General features: G+C 35.1%; 1 pseudogene; it reads left to right on the top strand.

Annotated features, from left to right (window-relative positions):
- Positions 1-4,300: 4,300 nt before the first annotated feature.
- On the top strand, positions 4,301-5,333 carry LOC131413943 (olfactory receptor 12D1-like; annotated as a pseudogene).
- Positions 5,334-22,619: the final 17,286 nt, after the last annotated feature.

Below are 22,619 nucleotides of genomic sequence, written 5' to 3'. Positions count from 1 at the left end.
ATTACCCTCACACCAAAACCAAACAAAGACAACACAAAGAAGAAAAATTACAGGCCGATGTCACTGATGAACACAGATGTAAAAATCCTCAACAAAATGTTGGCAAACTGAATACAGCAATACATTAAAAAGATCCTACACCATGATCAAGTGAGATTTATACCAGGGACACAGATATAATATCCACACATCAATCAATGTGATACACCACATTAACAAAATGAGGAATAAAAATCACATGATCATCTCAAGAGATACAGAGAAAGCATTTGACAAGATCCAACATCAATTTATGATAAAAACTCTCAAAAAAATGGGTATAGAAGGAAAGTTCCTCAACATATTAAAGGCTATATGTGGCAAACCCACAACCGCCCTTCACTTAATGGTGATAAACTGAAAGCCATCCCTCTGAGAACAGGAACAAGACAAAAGTGCCCACTCTTGACACCCTCATTCAACATTATACTGGAGGTTTTGACCAGAGCAATTAGTCAAGAAAAAGAAATAAAACGGATCCAAATTGGAAAGGAAGAAGTGAAACTCTAGCTGTATGCAGATGACATGATCCAATACATAGAAAATCCTGAGAATCTACCAGAAAACTATAAGAAATAATCAACTACAGCAAAGTCTCAGGGTATAAAATCAACCTACAAAAATCAGTGACATTTCTATACACTAATATCTAACTAGCAGAAAGAGAACTCAAGAATACAATCCCATTTACAATCGCAACAAAAAAGAATAAAATATCTAGGACTAAATTTAACCAAGGAGGTGAAAGACCTATAGACTGAAAACAATAACACATTATTGAAATAAATTGAAGATCACATAAAGAAATGGAAACATATTCCATGCTCATGGATTGGAAGAAAAAACTTAGTTAAAATGTCCATATTACCTAAAGCAATCTATAGATTCAATGAAATCCCAGTCAGAATCCCAATGACATTCTTCACGGAAATAGAATAAGAATCCTAAAATTTATGTGGAACAACAAAAGACCCCAAATAGCGAAAGCAATCTTGAAAAGAAAGAATAAATCTGGAGACATCATCCTTGACTTCAAATTATACTACAAAGCTACAGTAATAAAACAGCACAAAAACTGACATATAGATCAAGGAAACAGAATCCAAAGCCGAGAAATAAAACCACACGTCTAGGGACAGCTAATTTTCAACAAAGGACCCAAGAATATACAATGGAAAAGGGACGTCCCTTCAATAAATGGTGTTGGGAAAACCGGACAGCCACATGCAAAAGAATGAAAGTAGACCATATTCTTACACAGTACACAAATATTAACTCAAAATGGATTAAAGACTTGAATATAAGACCTAAAACCTTAAAACTCCTAGAAGAAAATATAGGCAGTACACTCTTTGATGTTGGTCTTAGCAGCATCTTTTCAAATGCCATGTCTACTCGGGCAAGGGAAACAAAAGAAAAAATTAATAAATGGGACTGCATCAGACCAAAAAGCTTCTGCAAGGCAAAGAAAACAATGAACTAAATGAAAAGACAACCCACCAACTGGGAGAAAACATCTACAAATCATATATCCAAAAAGCAGTTAATTTGCAAAATGTGTAAAGAACTCAAATAACTAAATGACAACAAAAAAACAACCCAATCAAAAAATGGGCAGAGGATATGAACAGACATTTTTCCAAAGAACATATACAGATGTCCAACAGACACATGAAAAGTTGTTCAACATCACTAATTATTACAGAAATGCAAATCAAAACCACAATGAGCTATCACTTTAGAACTCGTCGGAATGCCTATAATTACCAAGACAAAAAATAACAAATGTTGGAGAGGATGTGGAGAAAAGGGAGCCCTCATACACTGCTGGTGGGAATGAAAAGTGGTGCAGCCACTATGGAAAGCAGTACGGAGATATCTCAAAAAATTAAAAATAGAAATACTACATGATCCAGCTATCCCACTACTGGGTATTTATCCAAAGAACATGAAATCAACAATCCAAAGAGATTTTCTGCACCCCTATGTTCACTACAGCATTATTCACAATAGCCAAGATGTGGAAGCAACTCAAGTGCCCATCAACTAAGGAATGGATAAAGAAGAAGTGGTGTATAGATATACACAAGGGAATACTACTCAGCCATAAAAAAGACAAAATCGTCCCATTTGCAACAACATGGATGGACCTTGAGGGTATTACATGAAATGAAATAAGCCAGACAGAGAAAGACCAAACACCACAGGATTTCACTCATATGTGGAAGATAAACAAACACAAGGATAAAAAGAACAGATTAGTGGTTACCAGAGGGGTAGACTATTGGTGGTGAGCGCGATGCAATGTATAGAGAAACTGATATATGTTAATGTACACTTGAAATTACACAATGTTACAAACCATTATGACCTCAATAAAATAATTGAATCAAAAAAAGATAATCATCATTCTGCACAGATCGATGACGTGTGACTGACCGCCATTCCTTAACTGTCATTGCCAAATTTATTTCCATTTTATACACAGAATTTTTCCAGGGCGGTCCCCACCATGAGACTGTGTATCCATACCACTGTCTTAGGAAATAAAAGATAATTTAACTGAGAAAACATATCAGGCCACTGAGACTTGTCCATGGTTCTGAAACTAAGGAAGAGACATAGTAAGGAAAGAACATAGGAATAACGAAAAAAGTGCAACCCCGATAGGAATTCCCCAAAGGGAATTCCCTCATATTGCAGTTATGCAAATATATCCTGTTTATTCTTACAACAATTCTTCTCAGACACAAGGTGCACACTCTCTCAAGATTTGTATGTCTAGAGATATATGGCTCATAAAAGGCAGGCAGAATTTTAGAAATAGGGGAAGAAGTGTTTGAAGATGAAGAGTTTATGCTGCAATCCCAACATGATCTATCACTTCAAATATTTTTCTACTATTTGTAATCACTGGGAGTGTAACCTTGAAAAGATTTCTTAGCTGTGAATTTGAACACTCAGTCAGGTAAGAGAATGAAATAGGAGACAGGCTGAGCAGTTGCCCATATTTTTTTCTGCTTGCTGGTATTAAAGCTTACTACCCAGCCTCAGAGCTAATTTCCATGTCTTTCGATGGCGTCCTCACTGTGTTTGTGAATTATGAAGGTTCTTTACTTCCTACATTTTTATTGTCATATTTCATTCTCAATTCAATGTGCTTGGTTCTCTAGATATTCTCCAAAGTAAATATACAATCTCTAAATACTGAAATTGTAGTGAAATAATTCATTTAGTGCAGACAAATCTGATTGCTAATTTTCTTTAAATGTTAGGAAAAGTTTTTCTACACCAAATTAATTTTTCTTATTTATTTTCTTATTAAGGTCGTATTGACTTATAACATTGTGTAAATTTCATGTGTACATTATTATATTTCAGTTTCCATATTCACAGCAATGTGTTCACCATCAATAGTCTAGTATTTATCCATTACTATACATATGTGCCCTTTTATCTATTTCGCCCTCCCCATACCTGCTTCTCTGGTAACCACTAATCTGTTCTTCTTATCTATTTCTTTGCTTATCCCAAATTAATTTTTGATACAATTTTGTTTTGTGGGTCAGATAACCATAAACGACATTAGGCCTGTCATTTGTATTTTAAACAGGAGCGGTAATTTTAACAATATACAAAATATACATGGCTATCAAAGAAAGCTACTCTGAATTTCTTGAAGCCAGCCTTTCATGAAGTAGTAGAGGATAGATAATTTCCCACAATTTCCTCCAGCTAGAAAGGCTAGAATCCCATGTCATCCCTAGAAGTGTTCCCTAGTTAAATCACTTTTTTATTCTACTCACTTCAAAACTTTTTCTTCTCCCCTCAGGGATTTTCCAAATTTTGAATGATTCCCTTTCTATAGGAAGCACTCCAATGTCTGCATCTCTATCAGATATTCTTATAGTTCTTATTATTCTCTCCTTTTCTATTTTTCTTAAGTAAAAACCCTTCAGATGGTTTCTTACTAGGTCAAGAGATAGTAGTATGCTGGAGTAGTTAAAAATTTGCCATTGTTAGAGCCGACTTAGGAAAACAAAAGGAAAATTGCATCAAAGGGTAGATGTTCAGAGTCAGAGAAGATGATAGGCTGGCAACATGCTCAGAATGCCTGGAAGAAAGAAAAATATTAATGACAAATTTAATAATGAAAACAATGGTTGAGTCACAGTCCATAACCAACATGTAACCTTAATATTTAACAGTCTAATGGTCCAAATACTTACAACCTATGAGGTTGAGACTTTGTAAAATAACAATGCTCTCCTTCAAAACACTGTTGTCTAGGAGGCAAAATCCTAGGCTGAAGAGACTCTGATTCCCATCAGAGAGAGCATTTCATATAGTATTGTGTTTGTTCTTTTAAGTGATGCTGAATCAAAACTCAGTACTGAATTTCTCCTTCTGGGAGTAACAGACATCCAAGTGCTGCAGCCTTTTCTTTTGGGGGTTTTCCACGCAATTTATTTTCTCAGTGTGGCTGGGAATGGAGCCATTCTTATGGTTGTCATCTCTGATCCAAGACTCCATTCACATATGTATTTCCTGGGAAATGTGTCATGTCTAGATATCTGCTACTCCATGGTGACACTGCCAAAAATGCTGGAGAACTTCCTCTCTACACACAAAGCAATTTCTTTCTTGGGATGCATAAGCCAGCTTCACTTCTTCCACTTTCTGGGCAGCATTGAGGCCATGTTGTTGGCCGTAATGGCTTTTGACTGCTTTGTGGCTATCTGCAAACCACTTCATTACCCTCTTACCATGAATCGTCAGCTCTGTACCCAGGTGGCTATCGCTATCTACGTCATTGGTTTTTTCCATGCCCTGCTGCACTCTATAATGACCTCTCGCTTGATTTTCTCTGGTTCCAACCATATCCATCACTTCTGTGATGTTAAGCCATTGCTGAAGCTGGCCTGTGGGAACGTTGAGCTCAACCAGTGGCTACTCAGTACTGTCACAGTGACGATTGCCATGGGATCTTTCTTACTAACACTTCTCTCCTATTTATACATTGTCACCCATCTCTTCTGCAAGACCCTTTCTTGCAGCATGCTTCACAAAGCACTGTGTCTACTTGTGGCTCCCACTTAATCGTAGTTATTCTTTTCTATGCTCCTGTTCTCTTCACTTATGTTTGTCCCACCTCAGGTAGCTCCACAGACCAGGATCGGATCATTGCCATCATGAACGGCGAGGTCACTACTGTACTAAATCCACTGATCTATTCTTTGAAGAACAAGGAAGTGAAGGGGGCCTTGAGTAGGGCGATCACAAGGAGGCTCTGACTTGAGGAAATCTAGAGAATACTTCTGAGGCATAAACAGGCAATGAGAAAGTCGAGATCTGAAATTGTACTGCTTCTCAAATTGTTTACAATATGTTTAACAGAAGGAACTGAATAAAGGAAAAGTAAATGGGAAAGTCCAGTCCAATTTGTTGAAAAATGCATTCTGAAATAAGAAACTTTGTATTTTCAAGTATATTGGAAAGCCATTCTGGTTTGAACCTGATCTGGCCTGAATTTTATTTGATCCAAAGAAGGCTGACTTACAGCCTGTCAAACATACATTGTACATCTGCTTTACTCATTGCCCTAAAGTAAAAAATAATGAAGAAAGTGTACTCTTTGAAGATAACAATTAATGTTTCCCTTCTTATCATGCCAGTACTCTTTAAAGATAAGAATTAATGTCTCCCTTCCTATGACGCCAGGGTTGTGTTGAGCCATTGTGTATGTGCTAATTTGTAACACACATCTCCTTGAATCATTAAAGGAATGTACCCCTGTCATGTTTGATGTATGTATTTTTTTTGAAATGATATATAACCTGCTGAAAATTATTCTTCTCCAGGGAACTTTCTTCCCCTATGAAAGCTATAAGTTCTGGGCCATACTCCTCAGTTGGCCTCAAATAAAACTCTCCACTATAGAATGATTATGTGCATTGACATTTCTTGGCATAGCTGGCAGGATTTTAGAGAAACTCATCTGAGAGCACTTGGAGCCTACTTTGAACTAGCACTTGGTACCAGCATGGGTCCATCATTACCCTCTGGCTTCATTGTACTTTTCAGCTATTTCAGTGAGCTGTCCTGAAACCCAGACCTCCTTATTTAAGTTGAAAGTCTTGACTTGTATTCAAGCTGTTTTCAGTCTTAGGACCCAATGTCTTAACAGTGCACCAGTACTTTTCTTGGTAAAGGGAACCAAAGGGGAAATTTGGAGTGAACTGGGTTGGCTCATCTTTTAATTTGGCTTTTAATTGGGAAAGATTTATGTTTATAAAGTCTTAACAAACTGTTTGACAGCAAAATGAGAGGCTGAACTCATTCAGCTCCAAAGAAAACGATTACTTGCACCTTCCAGTCACCAAGTGTTCTCAGGCACCTGAGAACCTAGTGGAAGTGTCTGAGGTCAATTCTCCCAATGTGCAGCAGCCCATAGGGAACTCTGTCATGATCATTCACATTAAATAATTAATGGCTTTCCAGAGATGCACACATAAGGATTGGTCATCCAGTACTCTGAGCCTCCATGGCAGTTTCAGACTGCCAGTGGGAGAAACTGAGACACATAAGAGAGTGTTCACAGCCTTTTAAGAAATGACACTCACAAGCAGCACATTTTTGACCCACTACACTACCCTTAGGAATTGTTCAAACTTTATATTAAAATGAAACTAAAAGAAAATGGGAAACCATGCTTCTAAAGCTGACAAGCTCCCAGATGGGCAGCCACATGCTGGAACTCCAGCTGCCTTTATGTACAATATGTATGAAGCCTTTACTTGCAAGTACTTAACAAAATGGGAAAATTTGACAAAAGATAATTTAAGTCTTAGATTGCCAAAATGGGGAACAATTGTCCTAGAGCAACCATATATGATGAACCTCCCTCAGGAACTCCAGCTGGTTTTCTATTTAAGAACTATGGTCCTTCCACTTATAAATTTTTGTCACAGTGGACCAATAATACTAAAGATAATTTAAAATGACAGTGGCCACTGTGGGGTTCCTTTGAACTTCCAAAACTTGTGTTTTTGTGCACTACATTTGAGAACCATGGAACAGACAGATTAAATGCAATCTTCATCTCTAAAGAGTCAAACACACCACCTTCTGGCACACCTGCTTAAAACCATGGTCTTGGAAGCTGTAAATATTTACAAAGAACAACAAAATCTTACTAAGCTTGTTTTGTGTCCTGAGAGCTTAGCTTGGTAACTGTCAGGTTGAGTGCCCTAAAATATGGTTGGACAGAAATGTGATTGCACCCTATTTGCAGTCAGATATGGCTGTACAGAAATGTGGGTTAAACTCTATTTGCAGCTAGGGTCCTACCAAACTGCTGCCAGGCTCAGGGTTATTATATTGGCCATGAGAAGGAGCATTCTAATGAGATAATTTCATTTAAGACGTTCACTTAGAAGCAAAGCCTTCAAAATTCCAAAATATCCTTATTGAAAGTTTTGTTGCAAAAAGCTAATGAAAAATTAAGTTACAAGATGTACCTAAAAGACTGTATAAAAGTATAAAGATTGTATAAAATTATGGTGTTACAGATATCCCCATAATCTGCTTTCAAAGGAGGGCCCAGTATGAGCCCTCCCCAGAGTTAATGAGACTCTGAGGTTTTCTGAGAAACTGCTACATTTTTCCCTTAAACACTCAACGGGAAACTAAAATTAAAAAATTAATGGACTTGGTTAATACTGCCAGAAATATTTACCGTTTGTTCTGGCTGAACCCTGCCAACATATTTGAAAGGATTTAGCAACTATGACCAAAAATACAAGCAAATTGGAAGCTGATATTCAAAGCCTGACAGAGTTTTTTTTTACATACATAGGCCTCCTTTCCTAAGTTAAATAAAATAAAGCTACATACCCAGAGAGAAAGAAGCAAATTAGGGATGATGTAGTCGGAAAGTTAAATCAACCTATACTGTCATTTAAGTTACAATCCAATTTCTGATGAATTCAGAGCAACTGTCTGTATCTCACAAATCCTTGCAAAACTGGAAATGCAGCTCTAGAAGCAGCTCAGATTTTACTCATTCCCATTCACTAATCCCCAAAACCTCCCCTATTTATCTCAAAAAGCTTGTAACCTCTCTAAGAACTCTTATCTAGACCATCACCAATTCCTAAGCAGATAACCTTGATTTATTTTATCTTCCAGAAACACAGTTTGGATCCAACTATTCCTTTATAAATAGTGAGTTTTGTATTGTACCTAATTCACAGCAAAAATTTAATGAAAACTACTTAAAGTCTCTGCTTGTGTCTGTCTATGTATCTATATGTTATATATGTGTGATATTTTTCTACCTCTGGATGGTATAATTTCTAAAAGAGGTCTATTTAATTGGTTTAAAGTAAGCACTTATATAAATTATTTCTAAATGTAATAGGAACTAACCCAAATGTTTTTCAAGTTAACATGATATAAAATAATCTTTGGTAAATAAAAGCTTATTTAAGTTTGTTGGTTTGATTGACATAAGCATGTTTTCAGAGTTATTACCATTGGATATGATACAGACATGTTATCTCTGTTATAAAATTTGTCAGCAAAAATAACTTAGAATGATAGCTGATTTTGCCTAATGTCTCATGAAATTTTTGTAGGCAATCTAAACATAATCATTGGAAACAAATAAACTAAATAGACATAATAAAGATGAAAGTTTTGGGGTAAACTTTTATCAATAACTATGTACTATGGTATAGGTACATAAAAATAACTTCAAAACCTTTTCATAACTTAAAACCTTAGAGTTTTGCCTAATTAAGTTAAATGATATAAACTTATTGAGTATCTAGATCATTTCCACATAAAATAAAATATTAAAAATTAATTACTAAACATGGATTTATCTACTTTTGGTTTCTTGTTTCAGAGAAACTAGAAAAATACTTGCATTTATTAATAACCATATTTTGTGCCACACTGAGAAATTTTTCATGAGAAAGTACATGTTTCTAGACAGTATTTATAAGTCTTCCAATCTACAGGATGCTAATATAAAAGAATAATAGAAACATCTCTGTATACAAGGAAAGTAAGATTTATGTTTTCAGTAAAGAAGGTATAAGGAAGGGAGACATTTTTGTTTGTTTGTTAAGAAAGTAAATTGTACTAAAGTATTAGGAAGGAGGAAAGGCATGGGACAAATTACGAATGTAAAAAAGAAAGTTATAGAAGGTTTGTGGAAGAGAAACCCTGATTAAAAAGTTTTATGCATGGTGAGGTTGGCTAAGATTGAAATAAATTTAATTAAGTAAATGAGTTTTAATATCAAAAGTAAGCTGGTGCAAAAATTAGAATTTTGCTTTCTCTCTCTCCTAAAATGATAGTTTTTTTGGACTACTTTGATGAAGACATTATGAAAGATTTTCTTCACCTTTGAGTAAGTCTACCTAAAAAGCAAGGATTCTATTTTGTCATAATAATTTCTTATGTTCAAAAAGCTGAGGTCTCTATTAAGAGAGCTAAGGTTTTTTTCTTAATTGTTTAACTTTCTATGTTTGCCTTTAACATCTTCTGTTGTCACTTTGGTTAAATGGATAACTTAACATTGTTTCATAGTGACCTATGATCCTTATTTGATCAAGTGTTTTAAAACCTTTTGATTTTTTTTACAAACTTCCACAAAATTCAAATTCTAAATAAAGTCTTTCTTTTGACCTGAAAGTAACTTTGAGAATTTACAGCAGATCTTTGGGCCTTCTAAAAGAATTTGTTCTCTTCCTATAAAGAGGGAGATACTAAACTAATTAGGTTTATTTCGTAATTAGGTTAATTGGTTTATTTTGGCATCATAAATTGCATGAGAAGCATTGTCAAATAAATGATGATAAACCATCTTAGGTTATGTTGTGTGGATAAATATTATTAGTATGAGTTCTAAAAACAGTATAAAATTCCTAAAAATCTGACATGTCCTCGTATAATTGTAATCATTATCTTAAAATGTATGTTACAGAAATAAATAAATTTCCTTGTCAATTGCATTGCAATCTGATCATTAACCATGCCATTTTAAGTTTTTTTTGTCACTTACAGACAGTTATTGTTGTACTCTGATGCTTTTGCAAATATGTTTCATTTTCAGAGAGATTCATGGAAAAAACTCTGACACTTACTCCAGAATACAGGTTTCTGATAAACTTTCAGATCACAAAACTGAACTGGACTTAAAGAAATCTTATCTCTCAAGGTATCAAAAATTTGGTAAGATATAGCTTTGTGAACAAAGATTGAACACATAAATTTCTCCCTACCTGATCCCTCCAGAATTCAGAAACTCTCAGTGAGTATTCTTATTTTCACTTATATAAATAATCAGGCCAATTTTTAATATCAACAAATTAGTTTTACTGCAATTATCTTTGGTAAAAAAAATGAAAGTAAACTGGAAACAAAAAATTATGCTGCACCTTTGTAGATATTAGATTCTAGTCCTGTTAATTGTCTTTGAGTTTTGTTATATACCTATAGACTGGATTCCCCCAGTCTAGGGTATTGTTTTTGGTCTCACTGACTGCTCACAGTGCACACTTTGGAAAACACGAACTGATCCCATATGGGATGGTCACTGGCAGATCAAAGTCTATTGAAACATAAGCTTCTGCTGACCCCTTGTTGTCTTATGCTAGTATGACCAGCTGTTGTAAGTGTCTAATGTCTTATACTCAAGCGAGTATAACTCCTTGTAACATAATATGTTATGAATGTAATAGAAATAATAACATTTATTGTGTGCTCACTGTGTAAGTTAGTGTTCTGAGTTCTTCACATGTATAAGCTCATTTAATTCTTTCAAACACCCAGTGAAAGTAATACTAAAATCACAAGAAAACTGAGTCTCAAAGAATTCAAGTAAATTTTGCTGTTTTTTTCTCCCAAACTCTATTGAGGAATAATTGACAAGTATAGTTATATATATTTAAAGTGTACAACGTGATGATTTGATTTACATATACATTGTGGAGAGATTACCACCATCTAGATAATTAACACACCCATCACCACATCATTAAAAATTTTGTTTGTGTAGTGAGCTTAAAATCTACTCTCAGCAACTTTCAAGTATACAATATCATATTATTAGCTATAGTCACCATTAAATTTCCCTGATTTGTAATAAGTTGTGAAACTAGAATTCAAACTGAGTCTCTCTAGTTCTAGAGATGACTGCAATGTGGTCTCCATTGTTTCAAAATATCATCCATTTGAATTTTATCTAGAGTTTCTCAGTTGTCTAGCACTACAATCTGTGAAAATAAGTATAGAAATAGGAAAACAAAACACAAAAATAGGAAGAGTTTTCAAACTCATCATTTTCCATAACCAAAGTCTGAGGCGAAAATAACATACTGATGAGCTAGAAAGCAATTTCTGAGATTTTTTTCAATCTGCTTCCACTTTTAACAATATTTTACAGTAATCCTTGACAGTTTGTTCAGTTGACATATGAGACATATCTAGGGATACAGGTTCCAAAACTCTTCAGATAAAACATTGGTTATTTTATCTGTGTTAATTAGTGACTACAAAGTCATCTGTTTTTATTATGTGCTGGCCTCCTTGCTTTGAGAAAAAGAAATTATGACATACTGTTTAAAAATTTCCTTTAACTCATATGTGAGTTAGCATTTCCTTTCTCAATTGAATAACCATGGCCTTAAATTGAAATCTTTAATATATATTAGCATAATAAGTTTATTGCTTACATGAAAACATCTTAACTTACAGGGACAACACAGACAAACAGGCCTAAGTACCTACAGCTACCCAATACATGCATAATATAGGCATATTTCTATACTTGATTTCATTCAAGAACACATAAGAATATGTAACATATCAGTTGTATTAACTGATATTCCGAAAACAAATTCAACTCTAGAATTCCATGGCTAATGTCCCATTTGTTCAAGTTTCCCATATACTACCAAGGAAATATCAATACAAAAAATCAATAATAATTCTATAGAAGAAGAGTTTTACTTGAGCCAAACTGAGGACTATGGCCTGTGATTCACAGCCTTTGCAGGGGAATAAAACTCTCCAGAGAAGTGCAATTTTCAGTTGTATACCATTTCAATACAAGGATACATACATCAAGCATGACAGGGGTACATTCCTTTAAATGTTCAAAGAGATGTTTGTTACAGATTAGCACATACACAGTCAACATGATCCTGGCGTCATTGGAAGGGAGGCATTAATTCTTATCTTCAGAGTACATTTTCTTCATATTTTTTACTTTGGCGTAATGATTAAAGCAGATATACAATATATGTTTTACAGGCTGTAAGTCAGGCTTCTTTGGTACAAATAAAATTCAGGCCAGATCAGATTCAAATCAGAATGGCTTTCCCGTGTACTTGAAAATATCAAAATTTCTGATACCATTTTCCCCTTTTGATCAATTATTTTTCAATAGAAAGCATTGATCATCAAAATATTGTCCCTCTATTCCAGGGTGGCTGCTTCCTGCCTTAGGTCCCAGCTCCCTTGGAGCTGGGATTTTATTTTAATTGATTTGCCCAGTAATCCACACTGGGGGGATAGTCAAATATAAATGACAATCAGAGGTATGCACTGGCAAGGATGACTTGAATAGCTGGGCATGAGATAACTAGGAGCTGACAAAATCTCTTTCTCTATTCTCTCTTTCTTCAGTTTCTCCATGTGGTTACCATGTGCTTCTTCAGCAGGGATGCCTCAGGGTAGACTTGTAATGAGGGTCAATAGACCAAGGCAAAAGCTACCAGTCGTCTCTCAGACAAACCCAAGGTCCAGAATTAATGTTACATTTACCATACTCTCTTGGTCAAAATATTACAGGACAACCAAGCTTCACAGAGAGACGAACTCATTCCTACTTCTCGTTGGATAGAAATTCAAAGACTGTGCAAACATCCTTAATCCACCACAGTTCTGACTCGGATTACTAATAGTTTACGTTGTCCCCACATACAAAGTACTCTACTATTCCTCCAAATGAACCTAAAATCTCATCCCACAGCAGCATTAGTTCAGAGTCTAGGCTTTTCATATAAACCAGGTCAAAGAACAGAAGGGGCTTTTGGGGTACAGTTCCTCAAATATGGCTTTTTTGATCTGAAGAACTTTGAACTAAAGAATCGAATTATCTGTCCATCACACAGTCAACACATAATGGTAAAATAGTTTCAACTAAGGATCTACACCCACATCTTTGAGATCGTTACCTAAAGTCATAATTTATTAACAGCATCTTTATTTTAATCTTTACCCAGAAGCCATTTCTTACCATAAGAACCTTCTGCCATGTAGAGTAAATAGGATTGGTATACAGTTTAATTTTTTATGCCTCAGAAGACCTGACACCCTTACTTTTTTATTATTTTGCCTGAAAATTGAATGCTTTATTTCTTTAGCTCATCACATCATTCCCTATTTTATAATAGTCAACTAAAGAAGTCAGTTGGAACTTGTACCATTCTTCCTGGTAATTTCATTAGCAAGATCCATGGGTTCCATAGATACCCATTCTATCTTTCATATTACCATAGAAAACACTATATCTTTTCTTGCTTTCAAGGCAATCATTAGAGTTAAATCCCTGCATAAGTTAACTAAGGATGTCCTGAGGTTGTTAGGGAAAAAAGAGATTAAAGGCAAAAGAGTTTCAAATATTAGCCAGCACATACCAGTAGGAGTAATCACGGGATTGGATATTTTTCTTAATTTTTTTTATTGGGAAATTTCTTTTAACTGATTTATATACTTATTAATTTTTTAATTTTTCTGTTTATTGCAGTAACTTTGGTTTATAACATGGTATAAATTTAAGGTGTACATCATTATACTTCTATTTCTCCATGGATTACATCTTGTTATCATGTTCATCACCCAAATACTAATTACAATCCATCAGCACACACATGTGTCTAATTATCCCTTTTTGCCCTCCTCCCTTGCCTCTTCCCCTCTGGTAACCACCAATCAAATCTCTGTCTCTATGTGTTTGTTTGTTGTTGTTACTATCTACTACTTAATGAGTGAGATCATACGGTATTTGACCTTCTCCCTCTGACTTATTTCACTTTGCATAATACCCTCAATGTCCATTCATGTTGTCACAAATGGCTGGATTTCATCGTTTCTTATGGCTGAGTAGAATTCCATTGTGTATATATACCACATCTTCTTTATCCATTCGTCCCTTGATGGGCACTTAGGTTGCTTCCAAGTCTTGGCCATTGTGAATAACACTACAATGAACACAGGGGTGCATGTATCCTTACTCATTGATGTTTTCAATTTCTTTGGAAAAATACCCAACAGCGGAATAGCTGGATTGTATGGTAGTTCTATCCTTAATTTTTTGAGGAATCTCCATACTGTTTTCTATAGTGGCTGCACCAATTTGCACTCCCACCAGCAGTGTATGAGAGTTCCCTTCTCTCCACATCCTCTCCAACATATGTTGTTTCCTTTCTTGTTAATTATAGCCATTCTGACAGGCATGAGGTGACATCTCATTGTAGTTTTGATTTGCATTTCCCTGATAGTTAATGATTTTGAACATCTTTTCATGTGTCTGTTGGCCATCTGTATATCTTCTTTGGAGAAATGTCTGTTCAGGTCTTTTGCCCATTTTTTAATTGGGTTGGTAGTTTTTTGTTGTTGAGATACATGAGTTCTTTATATATTTTGGAGATTAACCCCTTATCAGAAGTATGATTTGCAAATATCTTCTCCCGATTGTTAGATTGTCTTTTCGTTTTGTTGATGGTTTCCTTTGCTGTGCAAAAGCTTTTTAGTTTGATGTAATCCCATTTGTTTATTTTTTCTATTGTTTCTCTTGCCCAGTAAGACACGGTGCTTGAAAATATGTTGCTAAGACAGATGTCGAAGAGCATACTTCCTACATTTTCCTCTAGAAGTTTCATAGTTTCAAGTCTTACATTCAAGTCTTTAATCCATTTTGCATTAATTTTTCTGTATGGTGTGAGGTAATGGTCTACCTTCATTGTTTTGCATGTGGCTGTCCAGTTTTCCAAACACAATGTGTTGAAGAGACTTTCTTTTCTCCATTGTATGTTCTTGGCTCCTTTGTCAAAGATTAGCTTTCCATAGATGTGTGGGTTTATTTCTGGGCTTTCAATTCTATTCCATTGATCTGTGTGTCTGTTTTTGTGCCCGTACCATGCTGTTTTGGTTACTATAGCTTATAGTATATTTTGAAATCAGGGAGTGTGATACCTCCAGCTTTGTTCTTTTTTCTCAGGATTCCTTGAGCTATTCAGGGTCTTTTGTTGTTCCATATAAATTTTAGGATTCTTTGTTCTATTTCTGTGAAAAGTGTTGTTGAAAATTTGATAGGGATTGCATTGAATCTATAGATTGCTTTAGGAAGTATGGACATCTTAACTATGGTAATTCTTCCAATCCAAGAGCATGGAACACCTTTCCATTTCTTTGTGTCTTCTTCAATTTCTTTCAGCAACGTTTTATAGTTTTTGGTGTACAGATCTTTCACCTCTTTGGTTAAGTTTGTTCCTAGGTATTTTATTCTTTTTGTTGCAATTGTAAATGGGATTGTGTTCTTAATTTCTCTTTCTTCTACTTCGTTGTTAGTGTATAGAAATGCAACTGATTTTTGTATGCAGATTTTGTATCCTGCAACTTTACCATATTCGTTTAATAGTTCCAAAATTTTTTTGGTAGATTATTTAGGGTTTTCTATATATAAAATCATATCATCTGCAAATAGTGAGAGTTTGACTTCTTCCTTTCCAATTTGGACCCCTTTTATTTCTTTTTATTGCCTGATTGCTCTGGCTAGGACTTCCAGTATTATGTTAAATAGGAGTGGTGACAGTGGGCATCCTTGTCTGGTTCCTGTTCTTAGAGGGATGGCTTTCAGTTTTTCACCATTGAGGATGATATTAACTGTGGGTTTGTCATATATGGCCTTTAGTATGTTGAGGTACTTTCCTTCTATACCCATTTTATTCAGAATTTTTATCATAAATGGATGCTGTATCTTGTCAAATGCTTTCTCTGCATCTATTGAGATGATCATGTGATTTTTATTCTTCATTTTGTTAATGTGGTGTATCATGTTGATTGATTTGCGAATGTTGAACCATCCTGCATATCTGGAATAAATCCTACTTGATCATGGTGTATAATCTTTTTAATGTATTGTTGTATGCAATTTGCTTGTATTGTTGAGGATTTTTGCATCGATATTCGTCAGTGATATTGAACTGTAATTTTCTTTTTCTGTGTTGTCCTTGTCTGGTTTTGGTATCAGGGTAACGTTGGCTTCACAGAATGAGTTAGGGAGCTTCCCCCCTCCTCAATTTTTTGGAACGGTTTGAGAAACATAGGTATTAAGTCCTTTTTCAAAGTTTGGTAGAATTCACCAGGGAAGCCATCTGATCCTGGACTTTTATTTTTGTGGAGGTTTTTGATTACTGTTTTGATCTCCTTACTGGTGATTGGTCTATTCAAATTCTCTATTTCTTCTTGGTCCAGTTTGGGAAGGTTGTATGATTCTAAGAATTTATCCATTTCTTCCAGATTGTTGAATTGGTTGGCATATAGCTTTTCATAGTATTCTCTTATAATCTTTTGTATTTCTGAGGTGTCTGTTGTAATTTCTCCCCTTTCATTTCTGATTTTACTTATTTGAGCCTTCTCTCTTTTTTTGTTGGTGAGTCTAGCTAAAGGTTTGTCAATTTTATTTATCTTTTCAAAGAACAAGCTCTTGGCTTGTTCATTTTTTCTATTGTTTATTTTAGTCTCTATTTCATTTATTTCTGCTCTGATTTTTATGATTTCCCTTCTTCTACTGATTTTGGGCTTTGTTTGTTCTTCTTTTTCCAGTTCCTCTAGGTGCATTGTTAGATTGTTTATTTGAGATTTTTCTTGTTTGTTGAGATAGGCCTGTGTTGCTATAAACTTCCCTCTTAGAACCGCTTTTGCTGTATCCCATAAATTCTGGCATGTCGTATTTTCATTTTCATTTGTCTTCAGGTATTTTTTGATTTCTTCTTTGATTTCTTTGTTGACCCAGACGTTGTTCAGTAGCATTTTGTTTAATCTCCATGTATTCGTGGGTTTTCTGATTTTCTTCCTATAGTTGATTTCTAGTTTCATACCGTTGTGGTCAGAAAAGAGGCTTGGTATTATTTCAATCTTCTTAAAATTATGGAGACTCGTTTTGTGGCCTAATACATGATCAATCCTGGAGAATGTTCCATGTGCATTTGAAAAGAACGTGTATTCTTCAGTTTTTGGATGGAATGCTCTGTTTATATCTACTAGGTCCATCTGTTCTAGTGTGTCATTTAAGGCCAATGTTTCCTTATTGATCTTCTGTTTGGATCTGTTGGTGTAAGTGGAGTGTTAAATTGTTTCTGACAGAAGTATATGTTAGCAATCCTGAAATACGTTACAGGTTTAATTAGATTACATCCAAAAGCAAATATACTGTGAATAATGTGAGCTAAGACACTCAGCCTTAGAGAAAGAAATTATAAATAAGCAAAGAAATTATAAATAAACAGCTTGAATAATACCTGAGGTGCCAGATTAAAGTCAGAGATGTCCGTATAAACTCATCTTTATTTTAATGAGTATAGATAGACAGACAGATAGATAGATAGATAGATAGATAGATAGATTAGATATGCATGTATATGCTGGGAACTATGCGTACATACATTTCCTAGCTCTGTCTGCTGAGAGGGCCTAGAAACAATGACACCTCAGTGGTATCCTTAGCTTCTGGGTGCTACACTTAGCACCCAGATATTGGTGCTAAGCACCACTCTCAAACTGAAAAAAACAGTGTTCCTTGGAGAATTGACTGATTCTAGAACTGAGGTAGGGAAAATACAAGATGTGCGTGGAGCATCTTGTAGCGCCAGAAAGTAAGAAAGTGTTCAGAAGAAATGATGGGGACATGTCAAAAGTTCACAGAAGATGACATGAAAAAGATCCCAATGGGCAAAACTGGAACACCTTGAGCAGGAAAATAAATAACAATAGTAGTGGATTATTATCTAAAGATAAAATAAATATTCATGAGTCCATACTGAACAAATAATTATTGAATAAAGAAATTAATGTGGGAGAAGAGACAAATATTCGTTAGAGAAGAATTCAAATTGATAAATGAACAAGGAATGAGGAAAATAGAAAATCAGCATGAGAACAACAGAGTAATAATTACTGGAAGCAAGATTCATTAATGAAAGCTAAAATCAGTGGGTAAAACTTAAGAACAGACAGTATATCTATATATCCTCAACATACCTTTCCTGGTTATCATGGCAGTTTTAACATATGTTCAAAATTTTTTTCATTGTCCTCACCTAAGGAAGTAGAACTTAAATCCATCGCCAATCAACCCTCGAGTGTGGGATGGGCTTAGTGAATAATTTTCAAACAACAGAGAACAAAAGGGAAAATGATATCTTCATGGGGGGACACCTGGCAGAGACCACAGAAACCAAGTGACCAAGGTTTCCAACACCAGTAATAAGTCATGTTGATATCATGTATTCATGATGTGATGTGGGGAGAAGAGCACCTCACTTCTCAGGTAGTCTTTCAAAAAATTCATAACCTCAGTCTAATCATGAGAGAACATCAGGCCAACCAAAACAGAGAGACAATCTATGAAATACTTGAACAGTATTCTTCAAATTTGGCAAGGACATAATACAGAAAAAAAAAGACCAAGAAAGATCACCAATACGAGGGGGCTAAGGAGACAAGACAACTAAATGCAATTCTGTATCCTGGATTAGATCCTAGAACAGAAAAAGGACATTATTCGATAAACTAGTGCAACTTGAGTAAAGTCTACAGTTTACTTAATAGTATTATACTGATCTTAATGTCTTGGTTTTAACAAAGATACCATGGTTTTGTAAGATATTATCTTTAGGGGAAGCTGGATGAAGTGTATATGAGAACTCACTACACTATCTTGGTAACTTTATTATATATGTAAAATTATTTCAATGTAAAAAATTTAAAAGAATTTTCAATAGCAGCAAAAATGTATGAAATATTTATGAATAAATGTTTTAAAAATATGTGCAAAGCCTTAACATTGAAATAGAAAATATTAATCAGATGTTGCGCTTCCTAGGTTAAAATATCCATCTATTTTAAATCTTCACTTTTTAAATAACAAATGTATTGAGATATAATTCACATACATAAAGCTCACTTCTTAAAGCGTATAATTCACTGGTTTGTAATATATTCACAGAGTTTTGTAACTATGTGGTGGTCTAATTCTGGAACATATTGTTACCCCTGAAAACCCCTTTACCCGTTGGCAGACATTCTTCATTCCCCTCCCCTCTCAGCCTTAGGCAACCACTTTTCATTTCTATTGATTTACCTATTCTGGGCATTTCACATAAGCAGAATTATATAATATGTCATCTTTTGTGACTGGCTTCTTTCAATTAGCATAACGTTAAAGGTTCATCTGTGTTATATCAACATCACTATTTCATGCCTTTTTATTTCCAAGTAATATTTCATTGTATAGATATACCACATTGTTCAATCCATTCATCAATTATTGGACATTGGAATTGTTTCCATTTTGGAACGACTATGAAAGACTGCTATGAATATTCATGTATTCATCTTTATTGGGAGATCAGGGCTGTGTGGAGACTCTGCAATCCAATTTCTGCCTTGCCAACGGGTTTACTAAGTTTTGGTAAAAGGGGATGATACTAGGAAGTGAAAATCTGGGGAGGGGGCGAGTGATTTTCTCCTGCCTGTTCCATTTACTGTGGGCTTCCTTGCTGTTCCTGTACCTCTGATCATTACATTATTGCTTCTTTACTCTGACAGCAACAGTTCCTTCTTCAGTGACAGTGATAGCAAAAGTTGGTTTCAGCCTTTGGTTTTTCAATATTTGCAGAGACTTAGGGCTTCAACACAAAGAAGCTGTAAAAGAAAAAGCACGAAAGACTGTGCATCCACTCAGCTTTTCACTGTCCCCTCTGAAATCAGTAAATTCCTCCCCCAAAAAGCAGGTCTAAACACAGATCTTACCTCCCTGAGCCTCCAAAGACCTCCAGATCTGATCAGATAATTTTTTACTAATTGTTTACACTCTGATGCTTCAGGCAGCTGTGTTAGGTGGTCCAAATTACCTACACCACTATTGGCAGAAGCATACACCCCATTCCTTTGTCTTGAATAATAGCATTTGCTTCTTGATGAAGATGAGGTGACATTATAACATGTGACCTCTGGCTGTCAGCCATGCTTGTTTCCCAACTTACACTTTCTTCCATTTGGGGGAACTCAGCAAACCCCAGCATTAGGTAATGTCACACTGTCAGTCCACTGTTCCCTGATCAAAACAGTCTCTGATGATTTTAGATACAGTACTTCACCTTCAATTAAACTGGCACATAATTCACAGTTTGTGTATTGTTTTCAGTATGCAAAGAAAGAATTTTCAAGCTAAGAAATTTAAGCTCTGAATACTCATTTGCACAAAACTCTTCCAAAGTCAAGAAGGAATCCTGGAAATAAGTTTCTATGTCCATATATTTTTGTAAAATTTGCAAAATTATAATTATTTTTTATTCTTTTTCTTAAAAAGCGTTCCCCAAAATGTGTCATCTTCAGACATGAATTTATCCCTCACAACAGCTTAAGAAACAGATGAGACCTAAGTTCACATCTCCCCTTTTCCACTCAATAAATATGTTAACTCGGACATAATGCTTTACTTCTCTGACTCTCACTTTCATTGCCTCTAAAAAGAAGGGAATAGGGGCTGGCCCGCGGCAGAGTGGTTAACTTCGCACGCTCCGCTCTAGCAGCCTGGGGTTTGCAGGTTCGGATCCCAGGTGTGGACCTACACATCGCTTATCAAGCCACACTGTGGCAGGTGTTCCACATATAAAGTAGAGGAAGATGGGCACGAATATTAGCCCAGGGCCAATCTTCCTCAGCACAAAGAGGAGGATTGGCAACAGACATAAGCTCAGGGCTAATCTTCCCCACCAAAAAAAAAAAAAAAAGAAGGAAATAGTGTGGCCTTCAAAGGGCTGCTATAGCACTACATTAAATAATATATGTAAAGTACATGACAGCAGTCACTACAGAAAAAAAAAGAGTTAATCCACTTCCCTAGAACCCCATTTGTGAATCTCCCTACCCTCAAAGCCAATATATCTTTCCTGGTATCAAACGTAATCCTACCATGTTACAATTTGATCCAATTCTCTCTTATTTTGTCTTCCAAAAGAGAAGGAGATGTGTCGTTTATCCAATGTCCTCTCTCCAATATATACTCAGTCTTTTGTTCCCCATCTCCTTCTATGTAAGGGCACCATTTCCCTCCTACATTTAACACACAGTGTCCATTAGACACAGAATCAAGCCCAAAGAAATCAAGTCAAGGTGGAGAGAGAGACAACAGAATTAAAAAGAATGTGCATGCTTGCATTTGCTTGCAAATAATCTTTGAAACCTATTCCCTGACTGTACACTTTTCCCTTCCAAAGTTCAGCCAAAGATTATGACTGGGTGGTAGGATTACCTAGAGATTTTTTTTCTGTGTGAACATTCGTATTTTCTACTTTTTCTATAATGAACATGTAGACTGAAATGATTAATTTTTTTTTCATTTAGGAGATTTAGAGTATACTTGGTATAATTTCTTAATCCCTGTACAACTTTTAAAATATAATTAAAGCTATGACATTAAATATACATTACAGTAGTATGGTCAATTGTGTAATGTGACATACATCTGGGGCTACAGACAACCTATTTACTTCCCATAATTGTATTTTGATTACATTTTCTGGTTAAATGCCACTTATATGCAGTCTTTCATTGTATGCAAGTGCATCAGCTAAACAATGTCAAGCCTTTTGATCGAAGGTTTTAGGTGAATATGGAGACCATGAAGACCCATTTTGTAAATAAACAAGTGGAAACAATTTTGTGATATTTTCTTTCATGACATCAAGTATTATTTATTCTATTTTTTGAAAGAAATGACTTCAATTCTCAACACAGTAAACCTGCTTTACTTACACAAGTGTTGCTATTACAATGGTTAGCATTTATTAAGTACTTAGTTTGTATCAAATTTGATCTAAATGCTTTATACAGATTATCTACTGTAATCCTCACACTAATGCTGAGGCAGATGTTATTATCATCTCCATTTTAAAATAACTGTTATATGAAAATGTTAAGTAACTTTCAAATGGTTTCCAGCTAGTAAGTGCTAGAAATGGGTTTTGAACCCAGAAATACCTACTCCAGAGCTGACCTCTTAAGACCTCCTGCCTGTACTACATGATGAAGCTACAAAAGATATAATCTGTGTGTATCCCTGGGATGCAACTTGCTGCTCACGTCACAAAGATTTAATTGCATTCATTTAAAATATTTCTCATAGTAAGTGGTATATTTTTATTACAATATTTAACTTGAACAACATTACAGATCTCTAGCAAAAGATAGCAAAAGACAGTTTTGACAAACATATC

Source organism: Diceros bicornis, chromosome 14, assembly GCF_020826845.1.
Source record: "Diceros bicornis minor isolate mBicDic1 chromosome 14, mDicBic1.mat.cur, whole genome shotgun sequence".
Lineage (NCBI taxonomy): Eukaryota > Metazoa > Chordata > Mammalia > Perissodactyla > Rhinocerotidae > Diceros > Diceros bicornis.
The sequence above is the reverse complement of the archived record's forward strand: the minus strand, read 5'-3'. Positions and strand labels throughout refer to the sequence as shown.